At 36.5% G+C, this 14,724-nt stretch overlaps 1 protein-coding gene across 1 annotated transcript in view; it reads right to left on the reverse strand.

Moving 5' to 3' along the window:
• Positions 1–11,279, reverse strand: part of MANEA (mannosidase endo-alpha) — a 68,988-nt gene extending 57,709 nt beyond the window's left edge. The window contains exon 1 of the mRNA XM_028104201.2: positions 11,174–11,279. The gene's annotated coding sequence lies outside the window, so the exon portion shown is untranslated. The remainder of the gene's footprint in view (positions 1–11,173) is intronic.
• Positions 11,280–14,724: the final 3,445 nt, after the last annotated feature.

A 14,724-nucleotide genomic window follows, 5' to 3' on the forward strand; every position in this document is an offset into this window, starting at 1 on the left:
CATATCTAGCCAATCTTAATTTTGTTTTGCCAGTTTCAGAATTTTAAGTAATTATATACACATTAATATGCATATTAATCTTCTACATAGACTTTGGTATGCTTTACATATACTTAGATATGCTATCAATATGTATAATTATATATAATTTGATATACATAAAATATACAAAAATATGGGGGAACATTATTAAACCTTCTCTGACACTTTACTTGGTGTCTTACCTCTTTCCCATCCCTGCATTCCATCACATCAGTTCTTCCACTCCCATACAAAAAACCATGAAAATGGAAAGGCGTAGGTAGATAGATCTGGAGAATTTTGTTTTACAACTGTATTAATCCACTGGTTTGATGAAAATGTTTTCATGTCAAGTATTCTCCTTCTTAAACTTTGGAAATAAAAAGTAGCCCTTTCTCTATTGTTCCTAAGACTCTAATTTAGTGACCCCCCCAAAGTTATTATATTTTATTATTAAATGGAGACATTGTGACACCAACAAACTAGACTCATTTAAGTTTGTCATATAGCCAACTGTTAACATTACACATAAACTAAAACAAGCATTATGAAAACAGACGTAGTTTAAGATGAGAAGCAGTTAAGTCCTTACTGTTGTTTTTCAACAAACAAAAATTTCATTTGGTTGAAATACCAAAAAAAGTCTAGAAAACTAAAAAGATGTATAACTCAACTGAGCAACTCAATTGTGTAAAAACTATTATGCTAAGCGTCACATGAAACAGACGGATTAGATTAGTAAAACATAGTTCTTATGTGCAAGGTACTTAGAGTCCATGAGGAAGGCAGAAGACACACGCAAGCAACTATAATTCAAAGAAGAAAAGTGCCAACAGAGAAGTGAAAGGCAATTCAAGACATCAAACTTCACCATTTGCTCAATCTAATAATCTCCCATTCATAATAATTTAAACTAACTCTCTTTCCACATTACTATTTTTAGTGACTCTACCAACACGGATGATCCATCCAGTAGTTTAGTCTCCCAGTTCTTTGCCTCACTTCTAGAGATCTGTTCTTCCACCCCCACTTCACCAACTCAGGTATCATACTCCTACTATTGATCCTGTCTTTTAAATCTTTTACCACTCCAAAATCTTTATTTTTTCCCATTTTCCAAACATAAGCTCTTGTGCTTTGAGCCTCTAGTTTAGTAGTCTCATTCTGGTAATTTCTTGACATTGAGATGTCCTATCTACTGAGTCCACTGTTTCTGCTATTTTTCCTGTTCTTCATGTTTTGTCTCTAGTGATATAGTTTATCCTCCATAATCCAACATTTTTTTAAAAGATTTTATTTATTCATTTGCGAGAGAGACAGAGAGAGAACAAGCAGAGGGAGAGGCAGAGGGAGAGGGAGAAGCAGACTCCCTGCTGAGCAAGGAGCCTGATGCGGGACTCAATCCCAGGACCCTGGGATCATGACCTGAGCCGAAGGCAGACACTTAACCATCTGAGCCACCCAGGCGCCCCATAATCCAACATTTTAATTCCTCACTTCTCTCCTTTCTTGATACATACCTGGTAAAACTCCAAATAAATCATGCGTGTCTTGACTTTGATTCAGAACTACAGAACTATACTGGACAAAAACACGCAACCATGCTGATTTTTCACTATGAATTCATGACCATAAATTTCAAATGAACACTCAAGACCGCTTAACTATCCCATTACCATACTCTAGTATGTTCACTTTTTTAACCTCAGAATGTCATTTTCATTTTTCATCAAACCTACTGCTGTGTCACCAACTCCCTTTATTATCTTCAGATAGCTATGTCTTAAACAGTTGACCCTTCAACAATGTGGGTTTGAATGGTGCAGATTCATTTATATGTGGATATTTTTTTCCATAAATATGGTGAAGTAGTAAAAATGCATTTTCTCTTATGATTTTAACACCATTCCTTTTCTCTAGCTTACTTTATTGTAAGAATACAGATATAATATGTAGGGCATACAAAACATACATTAATGAACTGTTATCAGTAGGCTTCCAGTCAACAGTGGGTAATTAGTTAAATTTTTCCAGTCAAAAGTTATATGCAGATTTCTAACTGCACAGGAGTCAGTACCCTTAACCTCCAGTGCTCAAGGGTGAACAGTACTTCATAGAGAAAAAAGAAACAATCATACAGGAACTCCCTCATCTTCCCATTAAATTAACTAACCTATTGGCATCAACTTTTATCAGCAAATGTTTCCAATATTTGTTGTTTCACTGCTTTTTCTTCTATAGAAAATTTTATTTTGTTGAATTTTGCTCAATTTTTTCAACTGCATTTTCTCTAAGTTTCTTTACCCTCTTTCTCATAAGGCCTGATCTGTTGTGTTTATCTTGTAGTCATTTATGAAATAATTACCTCATTTTTGACTTTTCATAGCTGCAATTTGCTTATTCATTCATATCTCATAACGATTTTATTTCTATTTCATTAGGTTACAGTTGTCATATTTTGTGAACACGTCTCTCTGGCATGCCTTCAGTGTTTACAAGTATGTTGAACTTTTTTGCCTATAATGACTTTGTATGGGATTTGACTGATCTTTTACTGTTACTAAATATTACATGAAATAATTTTCTCTCAATTTTTAGGAGTGTTTTATAATGATAGTTTTTCTAGCTTCATGCATTAGAGAGAACTTCTATTTTTTGTGAAATCTTACTATGGTCTCGAATTTTTGCTGAGATCAGCTGGGTTTTTCTCCATTCCCACATTTATCTGGATGTTTTTATTTCCTTGGCTTCTATTTTGTTATTCTGCTCCATGTGAAAGTTATTTCCAGAAGTTACTCTTGTATATGGGGTTTTGTCCTGAAAACTAAGATGCTCTAGCTTCTTCAGATAGAAGACTTCAAAGTTCCCCTCCCCCCTTGCAGCTATTATTCTCAGACTGGGCTGTCCTTCTTTCAAATTAACATCTATGTTATATATATTCTACATATAGAATATCTATATTTATTCCTGTTATCAGTTTAAGCAGACGCACTATTTCTTCTCCTTCCTCCAGCACAAACCAAGTTAGAATACAAGTCTTATAGCTGTTAGTGAGCTGTCCCCTTCCACTCATACCTTGGGGTCCCTGGGGATAACTTGTCATTTCAGTTTTGTTACAGGTATTTGTTTTGGTTTTACTATTTAATGGTCTGTTTTTAGGATTTCAGAATGATTCCAACACTATACCACTGCTGTTGCCGTCACATCTTTAGCAGTATCTTATGAGTTTTGCACCCCTGTATTTTTAGGACCACTTAGTTCAAAATATATTCAAATTTCCATTATTTCTTCTCCAATGACTATTTTTAAATGTATTATATTTGGGAGACGAACTTTACTATGTCTCAACAATAAAAGCACACTTCTGCCCCACTTTGTACTCCTGTTTTGGTGTATTTTATTTTTTTACACAAATTTTAAACCCCGCCAGATGGGATATGGTTTTACACAGTCAACATTCATTACATTTTTACCCTTTCCTTTGCTCTTCACTTCCTCCTGCATCCCCCCACTTCCATTCAAAACAATTTTCCTTATGGTGAAGAAATTATTCCCTCTAATAAGGCTTTTAGTATCAGCCCGCTGCTGATAAATCCCATGTTAGTTTGAAAATATATTTTGCCTCCACTGTAACATGGATCGATACCCTTCTATATTGGCAATTTTCTTTCAGCACAACCCATTATCTTTGTTTCTGTTGAAAACTCAACTATTGTTTTGTCGTTCTTTTCCTTGATTTTTTAAAAACTTGAAGAATCTTTTCTTTTTCTCTGGCTCCTTTTAATATTTTTCTCATTTGGTTTTCAGCAGTTTTGCTATGGAATATGGTTTTCTTAGTATTTGTCCTGCTTTAGGTCCAACATGCTTCTTCAGTCTGTGGGTTGGTATCTTTCCTTAGCTTTGTAAAATTCTTGACCACAATCTCTTCAAATATTGCTTTTGCTCCATTATTGCTTTCTTGTTCATATCTTTTTGGAATACATTACTCATGTTAGAATTTTATATCCTTTTTAAAGCATTTTAAAATTTCCCTCATCTCTCCTTGCCTCAGTCTGAGTCCTTCTGAACACTTCCTGTTTCCTAATTCTCTTCAGCTGTAATTTAATGTTATAATTTTACTTAGAATTTTCATTTAACTCTTTTCAAAGCCATCAGCTCTCTGTTAAAATTTTCCATCTGCTAATTCATTGAACATGTTAATTCCACTTATTTAAAGTCCACCTCTACTAACCTGAATTGGATCTTAGGGATTCTGCTTCTATTGCCCGTTTTTGTTGTTGTTGTTTTGTTCTCTCTCAATATCTGGTCACGTTTTTTGTATGCTAAGTAATTTTTTTTTAATTGAATGCCAGTCATTATAATGAAAATTTTTAGAGACAATGAAGCTCTATATATTATTTTCCTCTAGAGAAAACTTGTGTGTCTTGAGGACTGCTAAGGTAGAGGAAGATTATCTTAATCTAAACAGAGTAAAATCTTCGAAACTGGTTTTAAGTCCTTGTAAATATCTGAACTATTTCTGATTAATCCTATTCCCTTACATGCATGGGTGCTGAAATTAAAGCCATGGGTTTTATCAAGATCCTGCCACTTTCTATTTTCTACTTATGTTCTTAGTTTCTATTATTCTTGAATCAGGGGTTTTAAACAATCCTCCCCTATTTCCTCCACAATCTCCCAAAGAATAATGCATGTTGTAGGCCTCAAAGCCATTGAAATGATTAAGGAATTCCACCTGAATTCCCTTATAACTTGAGTGTAATGGAAGGCTTTATAACAATGACAAAATTCAGATGCAATATATAAAAAGGCAAATTAACTACATAAATTTAAAGATATGCATATCAGAAAACACTATTAACAAAAGACAACTGACAGTGAAAATACTGGCAAGATCTTCTACCTCTCTCAAAATTTTAAAAAATGCAAATTAAAGTGGCTCCTGGGTGGCTCAGTCGGTTAAGCATTTGACTCTTGATTTTAGCTCAGGTGATAATGTCAGGGTTGTGAGATGGAGCCTGCTTGAGAGTCTCTCTGCCCCTCCCCCCTCTAAAATAAACCTTTAAAATAATGCAAAATAAAACTACATAAAAATATCATTTATCTACGAGACTAAGAAAACAAAAACAAAAATACATGCTGTTGGCAAGACGGTGGGAAAACAAGCACTTCCAAACATTGCTACCTGAATGCAAACTGGTACAGACTTTTTGTGAATTTGGCAATAGCTAACAAAATTACACACCCATTTATCTTTGGACTCAGAAGTCCTACTTCATGAATATTACCTTAAAAATACACAACCACATAAATAGCACATAAATCCATATACAGCACTGTAATTGTAAAATACTGGGGTGTTCAGCTGAATAAAATGAGGAAGAACTCTTTGAAATGACATAAATCGAATTTCTGGATATACTGCTAAGTAAAAGAAGGAAAATACAAACAAGAAAATATACATTTTCTCAAGGGCACAAAAGAAACACAGGAAGAACAAGAATCTTGAGGTTGATTATGGGGGTAAGGACAAATGGGACCAAGAATGTGGAGGGAGGAGAATGGGTAGAAGAGTTGGAGAAGAGAAAGGACTCTACCTTTTTGTACAGCTTTGGCTTTTTGAGCCATGTCATATTTCGCATACTCTAAAAAAACAAGTATTAAATGTTAAATCCCAGTTAGTAAGCTGTTTTTGCAATGGTACACGTTAGCCATTTTTAAAAAATTTGTCAGAGAGAGAGAGAGAGAGAGCGAGCGAGCGCACAAGCAGGAGTGGCAGGCTGAGGGAGAAGCAGGCTCCCCGCTGAGCAAGGAGCCCAATGTGGGACTCGATCCCAGGACCCCGTGATCATGACCCAGGCCAAAGGCAGAAGACACTTAACTGACTGAGCCACCCAGGTGTCCTACAATTCTTAATGTGTATTCTACACGTAAGCAAACATATGCCGGAAACTGGGGCCCAGGTTTTTCACGGACAAAAAGTTATGTATAAAGTGGGAAGGTAGAAAAAAACTTGTGTTGTCAGATTGTAGTTAGCAATATCTGTATGAATGTGTGGCTTTTATCAGTAAATAGGGGTGTTTTGTGTGTTAACATTTCCTAGTTCTGTACACTGACAGAGTCTAGACCCAAAGAAACCCCAGCAGCAATGAACACATCTCATGCCAATATTTTGGTTTGTAAATATCCTTCTCTACCTAGAAGAACCAGGTTCCTTGGAGAAATGTTGATTCCCAGACTGTGGCTGGGAAAGTACAAAATGAGCCTTGATCATCTTACCAGAAAGTAAGAAGTACTCAAAAAGTGTTGGGGACATGTCCATTGGACACAGGAGCCAGCCTGAAGGGGCAACCACTGGCTAAATCCTAGACAATTTCAGCAACACAATAAGGAGTAATAAATGATAGGTATTAAAATAAGAATTCATGAATCCATACAGGTATTTTTTTCATACTGATATTTTTTTAAATGCAAAAATAAAAGGAATAAAGAAGATTCATGTTAGCATGCCAACTAATAAATTTAGATGGAATAATGGAATATCACTATTTGTCAACTACTATAACCACCATACTAGGCAAAAATCATCAATGGATATTAAATGATTTGATGAGAAACAGGATATCTATATATTGGCAAAGAATCTCCCCAAAAGGCACCTGATTAATACAAAGGGAACAACGGTAACTCAGTGCAAAACCTAGCAGACACCACCTTAAACAAGTGATCAAAATAAACTCTGAGGATGCCCTAAGAAGGAAATAATCACTGCTATGGTATTTGTCAAAATTTAACTTCACCCTAAACATGAGGAAACATCAGACAATATATTAGACACTCACGCATATATCCACATACATATATACCTATGTACACACGTATTACATGTAATGTATATAATTATATACGATGTAAAACGTAAGTGTGCACATGTGTATAATGATAAAATATAGTAAAATATTACCATTTGGTGACTATCCAGGAAAAATATACAGGAACTGAGTTGTTTGTACTATTTTTGAGACATTTAAGTATAAAATTTGAAAAGAAAAAAAAAAAAGAAATCCCACCAGCAAACTGGAGGACATAAGCTGGTAACCTAACTCTTATTTCTGGGAAGGGCCAACTCATACCATCCTACAAGCTTTGCAACGCAGGACTCCAGAGAGTGAATTTCTAATGTATGGAATGTGGCAGCCCTACAGAGAAGAATAAAGAGATGATACAATAATTTTGGCCTGCTTCTATCATCTCTTGTCCTGAAAATTCCAAATTATCAAGACGAAAACAAATCCCTCCCCTAAAGACAGAAACTTGACAAGCCATGAAGTAGAAAAAAGAATTATGGTTATAACAGGATCTCAACTACATTAAAGATGCACAAAGGAAAGAAAAGCACTTAAACATGTAAAATGATTATCTCTGGGTGATAAAATCTAGTGATATTTTCCTACTCTACCTTCTAAAATTAGAACATAATACTTCATAAGAAAAGTTTAGGAAATAACAGTAATGAACATTGCCAAGTCACAGAGAACAGGAGCAATGACTACAGGATTTAGAAATACAGCAGGAGGGGAAGAATGAAGGGGGGAAATCAGAAGGGGAGACAAACCATGAGAGAGGATGGACTCTGAGGAACAAACTGAGGGTTCTAGAGGGGAGGGTGTTGGGAGGATGGGTCAGGCTGGTGATGGGTATTAAAGAGGCACGTTCTGCATGGAGCACTGGGTGTTATACACAAACAATGAATCATGGAACACTACATCAAAAACTAATGATGTAATGTGTGGTTATTAACATAATAAACAAATTTAAAAAAGAAATTAGACCTTGCTTTTTGAGAGGCTGAGTGCTGAAGTGTGTGGAAGAGTCAAGATATAGAACAGAATACTGGCCTTGCAATCTAAAAAAACAAAGTCCAAATCAGCCATGTTTACCTCTTAAAAAAAGAAACTATTATCTGTGTTTTCTGACAAAGCTGTTCTGTGAATCATGCACGATAATGTATGTGAAAGTGTAAAAAAAAGGATAGTATTTTAATCATATGGTAAATACCAATTGGATTTAAAAATAAAGGTGAAGTTAAAGGCGAAAAAATAAATAAGACAAATAGTTCTGAAACTTTTATATTTGTTAGATTCATTTCTCAGATCTACACAAGAACACAAAACAAAATGTCCATTTATGGAAGCTGCCTTGTCCCCCCCCAACCCTTGCCTGTAAATGTAGCTTAAGTGGGTCCCTCTCTTTTTACATTACTTAACTCACTTAAAATGTTCATTTATTACATCATTATAGATGATTCACTAGCTCTAACCCAACCTCCACATCTCAATTAACAGTAAGTCACCTCAACCTAAAGGCTGAGCACTGTGATTCAAGGCAAATAACCTACAGCTGTGCCTTTTAAAGCTTTCACCTATTCAAATGACCTCATCTTTCTCTCTATACAATGAGTTATTACCTCATTCACAGATTTTTGAGCATGAAATGAGTTATTATAAAACTTTTAGAATCATTTCCTGTTTGGAGTAACAGTGAATAAAAATGAGTATTTTTTATGATGGTTATTAAAGATGGGCATCTAGCAAGCAATTAATAACACAGTTAATTCTAAATGTCTATTCTCTACACGGCTAACTTTTAAAATGCTACTCATCCTTCAAGACAAAGCTGGAATGTTGCCGCCACTTGATACCTTCCCTAATTGATTCCAGACTGAAAAGTACTCATTTTCTCATACATTCTATTGTTACAGCATTGCCTACTTATTAAAGTGGCATTTCTTTACCTACTGCATCATGCTATTTACTTACATGTATTGTATCCACTACTAGATTGCTCCTTAAGGTCAAAAAATGGAGTTCTTGTATTTACACTGCAGAAGAGTCCCACACATTTTATACACAGTGACCATTAAGTGTTCCGCTTAAACAGTTTCACGCCCTTTTGTTTTTGACATTAGTATATATTTGGGCAGTATGTGTATAAACACATTCTACTGACTATACAGATGGTTGACCATTAATCTATATTGAACATATTATATAGGAAGAAACATCCAATAATTTTAAAAATTCATTTCAATAAAAATTATCATGTTCAAGACAGCAAAAATCACAGTGACCCTTGAGATGCTAACAGGTCTAATGATCTAGGAAGAAAGGAATGGAGAAACTATTTATTTGGCTTCAGCAAAAGGAAGAAGTTTCAGAAGTCACCTGAGAAAATAAAATTACAAGTTAATTGCAGATGTATGGGTTCCCAAAGTAGGAATCTACTCAAGGTATTGGCTATTGAAGACCTGCTTTCTTCAAAGGGCCGTATACATTACATAATACACAGTAGTTATACCTAATAGGTTCCCTTGAAACTCTATGGTTTCTACTTTTGTTTTATGCTTTTAATCTTCGAAATGCTAGTTTTTGACTTAGAAGTCTAAGAGATCCAGAGCACTGTGACATCAACTTATTTCAGAAAGCATTTGCTGTCAATCCAGTTAGGCCAAAAGATTTCACCTTTTAATTACCTATTATTAAATTATACAGACTCCTAGTGCTTTTTTTAGTATTTTCTAATTTTATTTTCTAAGAAGCCATTCTAGATAAACAACTAATAATAGAAGATACACCTGGAACTTTCAAAGTCAGTTTCTATACCAAGGCTTCCTTGCCCAGGTGGTTTTAGTGTAAACACTTATGCCCTCTGGTTAACAGAAATTCAGCTACGCATAATCTTATCCTTCCATTTTAGTCTTCATAACAACCTATGAAGTAAAACTTTTTAACACCATTTTGCAGATGACAGATGTAACAGAGGTACAAAGCAAATGGTAAGTTTTCAGTGGGCTTAGCCCTTCACTGAAGGGCTAAGCAACACTCTGAGGTTAAGCACCAGCAAGAAGAGGAGCAAGCTTGGCTCTAGAACTCAAGCTCTTGCATTCTATTCCACCGTCCTACAACCTACTACACAAATTAGGTTTAGAGATTTTTCTTTAGACAGATGAAAACTGCTGACACGTGCTCATGTTTTCATTTAAATAGTATGGGCTTAGAAAACAATTATGTTACCTACTCATAAATTGCAACTCAACTTTAATTTGAGGACAGTTTATTTTCTGATCTTAGCTTACCGTTCATCACGTGACTACCAGAACCGGGTCTGGTAATGTTTTATGCACAGAGACTGAAAGTCTAGAAGATTCACTGCACCCCACCTTTTTTTCCCTGAGCTTACATACAGCTCAATAAGAAGTTAATCACATGGTCATGAAAATGCTCTGTAATGTGACAGTATTACCAAACCTGCATTTTGTATTTTTCTTTCAAACTACTATCGAAAATACTTTAATATAACCCGTTCCAGTCCTATTTGTCTTTTTTAAAGTCCTATATTATCCTCCCTTGTTCTATTCATCTTTAAATACTTCCACGTTTTCTCTTAACATTTATCCATGGGTCTCACAATAAAAAATTACCATAAATGCCTGAATTTCAATTTGCTCCTGTGGAAAATGGAAAAAGACGTTTAGTCCGGCCTAGCTGCATCCTGAAACTTAGCAAAAGATAAAAGTCTACGCTGACAGAGCCAGGCGTGTTGACAAATGAATGGAAAATAAAAGAACATCTCTGGGGTGGCTTCGCCATCCCTCATCTCCTCGCCAGAGGCCCACAGACGCCAGGAGGCAGGCGGCCGCGATCCTCCTGCGACATCCCGAGCGCAGTAGGCCTCGATCCTCCCTCTCCCTCCGCAGGCTCAAGGCGCAGCGGCAGTTTGGCTACAAAAAGGACAAGGCACTGAACTGCTTCCGTCACTCCCGGAATTCCCAACTTGTTGGGGAGAGGAGGGAAAACCGAGGCGACGACCGGAGGTTCCGCTCCAAGGAAGCTGCCGACAGAAACCCGGCAGGGTCTGTAAAACGCAGGCAACAAAACTAACCAGACACAAGAGCTAAGACTGACAGTGAGGGACCCTGGGGTCCCCAAAAACGCAGCTCGCCGCCTCTCCCCCGCCCGAAGGGCGCGGGGTCAAAGGCCATCTGCAGAAACTCCAAGCACATTGGCTGACGGACAGGCGCGCAGGCGCTGGGGGTGGGTCCCATACTCGCCGCAGCCGCGTCTGCGGAGCCGTGAATCCTCCAGCTACTCACCGGGGTCTGGGAATCCGGCCACAAGCAGACGCTTCAGCCAGAGCCGTAGGGGTTGAGGGGAGAGGGAGAGCTGATGCAGACAGCGCGCGACCTCCCCGCAGCGAGCCCATCCAGCCCCGCCTCCCAAAAGGCGCGCGCAGAACGCTCTTGCAGACCCGGGGGGCGGGGCCTGACGCCGGGCTCCAAAAGAGGGCGGGGCGCTGTCTTTCCCCGCACGGGCTCCCCCTAATCTGTGAGCGTCGGGAGGGGCGTGGATAAAGGAGAGGAGAGCTTTTCCGGGTGTCCCGTGCGGTTGGAGAAAAGGGGCGGAGCCGACTCGGGCTGGACTCCCAGCCCACCTCTCCGACTAGAGAGGACTCGCCCCTCTCTTAAAAACTGTTCTGCGGTTGCTCTGGGAAGCTCTCACTAATTCAGGACAGCTGGTTTTGATGGGATGCTTTCCAGAGTTGCTTTAACTCGAGTACACCGGTTGTTTTCAAACTCTTTAAGGAACAGTTTTATCTTTTTTTTTTAAATGGAAGTTTTCTTGAAGGCCCTAAGTAAATAAAGATGACATTTAATTTGCAAATGTATAAAATCACATTTGTAGTGGAGCATAGAAATAATTGAGAACAATGAGACAGGTGTAAAGAACAAGAACTTTCGAAAGAGGGGTTACAGCTGAAGGTTTCCATCTTACATCAGCCTGAGAAGCCAAGAGAATTCTGTTTTGTTTGGTTACATAGTAACAAGGAAATCCTGGCTCACAGTCTAGAACTTGCTGACGTGACCAATTTTGTAAGGGCTGTCCTTAAAATCACACTGGATTTTTAAGAGGAATTTTGGTTGTGAAATATGCATATGTGAATGTATCCCGTATGTGCACATTTTAAAAAATAATAAAAAGAATACCCTGGTACCCATTACAGAGCTGAAGATGCAGAACACCCGTATTTTTGAAGCCTTCTCAAAAGCCCTCTCCATCTCGCTCCCAGACAGAAATAACCTTTATGCTAAATTTTGTATTATTTATTTCCTTGAATTTTGAGCATAGTTATGTATGTGTGATTCCCTAAAAATATAAGTTATCCTGATGTTGTATTTTTTATAACGAATCATACAGCATTTTCCCCTCCGGTTTCTTTTTTTCACTACACATTTGGGTTTTGAGATTTATCTATACAGAGATACATTTCACATAGGCTGGCATATCACCATAACACCTGTTATTATTGTTAGATTTTAAAATTTTTGCCTGGCAATAGCATCTCTTAATTTGCTCTTTTAATTTACATTAACCCCCTTGCCAATGAGGTTGTGCATCTTTATAAATGCTTAGTGGCTATTTGGTTTCAGTAAAATGCCTGTTCTCAATTTTAACTCACTTTTTATAGGCTTGTTGCTTTTGGAAATTAATTTGTAGATAATTATTTTTAAAGTTTAAGTACGTTTCTCTTGTTGGTTATATGTGTTTCAAATAGCTTCTCTCAGTTTATGGATTGTCCTTCTGACTTTCTGTGGTATCTTTTGATAACCAAAAGCTATATATTTTAAGTACTGCTAGTTGAATTTAACAAATTTTTACATTATAGTTTCACACATTTTGCTTTCTTGTTTACAAGAGTCTTCTCAACCTGAGACCATAAGATACTCTCTTTTATTTTCTAAAAGTTTTAAAGCTTAATTATGAAATATTTTTAGACACAGAAAAATATAAATAAAATAATGAGTATGTTATAGGCTTTGTTGCTTTTGGAAATTAATTTGTAGATAATCTTTATATATTTTTAAAGTTTAAATACTTCTCTCTTGTTGGTTATATGCACTCAGCTCTACATATTGAAAAATTTAGCGAGCCCCTCTTTCTTACAGTTCTTCTCTAAAATCGCCTTAACTACTCTTGGCTGTTTGCTCTTTCATATAAACTTTAGGATGAATCAGCCAAGATCCATAAAAAACCCTATTTGGATTTTGATTGGAATGGATTTGACTTTATTGATTAATTTATGCACAGGCCTGGGAAGTAAGGAGAAGGATCTTTATTGCCAATGCCAAACAAGAAATGGATGCTGTTTTGCTAGTATCAGGACAAGATCAACCCCAAGGATCTTGTGGGGGTAGAGACTATTATAATAATAAATGGGAATTAGGAGAAGCCAAAGGCTACTATTAGTTTAATGCATTAGGACAGTTTCAATAAGAATTTGATAAGCAAAATTTGTATTTTTTCCCCATTCTTCCCTGGTTGGATCATTTTTTTTTCCCTTTGGGATCTCAGTGACCACCCTGATGCAACACATTTGAAATGTCTCTTTACTACACAAAATCAATTTATATGCAGCTCTCCCTTTTTTCCTTCTGGCAATCCATCTATTAGATGAATGGCATATTCCTCCAGTGCTAGTTTTTAGTTAAAATACATATGAAAAATAGACAATTGAATTTGGCAGAAATTATAGCCATCCTGTATTTAAAAAATGTCAAGATTTAGTGTGTAAAAATATATGTGATCATTACAACAAAACATTGTTCCCATACCTCCCAATAATTAAGTAATCCACACAAACACACTTTGGAAAAAAAAGTGATGTGAGAAAAAAAAACAATGACATTGTCTCTATAAGTAATATATCTACATTTCTTGCCATTAGCATGGGACCAACGGAACAGTCAGAGTTATAAGATGAGGCATTAGTTGCAATCCCAGTCCAATTCATAAATACTGTTTTGCATTGAATCTGATGGGTAGAAAAAGTCATGCAATGAGAATCTACCCTAATTAATTTATGTTGGCAGACATAATCAAACAGTTTTTAAGAAGTAGGCAAGCACCAATATAGTTATAAAATAAAATACCCTTTCATTCAATATCAGGATATTTATTAATATAATAACTCCCATAAACATATTAGAGTAGGGAATAATGATTATTTCAAAAAATGCAGAAAAAAAACTAGGCCCTCAGGACTGATACTCTCTTATCTTGATTTCCTAGGATTCTATGATACTGGAAATATTACTTTAGAATTTCTATCTCTGTCAATTTTTAAAATTGATAAACGGGTGGCAACAATTGACTCTAGAGAGAGAGAGAGAGTTATCTAAATGTTCAAATTGAAGCAAGAAAGGAATTTGTATCCTGCAATCCCCTACTGCACTGTAAAAGATTAGCGTCTCCTTGACAGCATGGATTTTGCCCTTTTTAAATGTCCAGAGCCAACAAAAGTTGTTGACATATAACAAGAATGCAACAATAATTTATTCAGGGGATAAAAGAATAAAAGACTAAGGGGTTACTTACTCATTATTATTTAATCCTAGTTTCTGATATGTACTGTTTGCTCTAGTCCTAGAACTGTCCTTACTGTCTCCTGAATACCTTATGTCTTTTTATCCCCTCCAGTCCCTGCAGTTTCCTCAGAATCTCCTAGACATATTATGTCATTTCATACCTTTGTTCATCACTCCACTCACCTGACATGTCTTCTCAGTTCCTGTCCATATCCTTTCCACTCATGTTAATCAGAGTTCTTTTTTGCCAGCAATAGAAACTGAATCTGGCACACTAAAGC

The sequence above is a fragment of the Eumetopias jubatus genome, unplaced genomic scaffold, assembly GCF_037043125.1.
Source record: "Eumetopias jubatus isolate StellerSeaLion01/CBP00866 unplaced genomic scaffold, mEumJub1_p1.0 scaffold_6, whole genome shotgun sequence".
Classification (NCBI taxonomy): domain Eukaryota; kingdom Metazoa; phylum Chordata; class Mammalia; order Carnivora; family Otariidae; genus Eumetopias; species Eumetopias jubatus.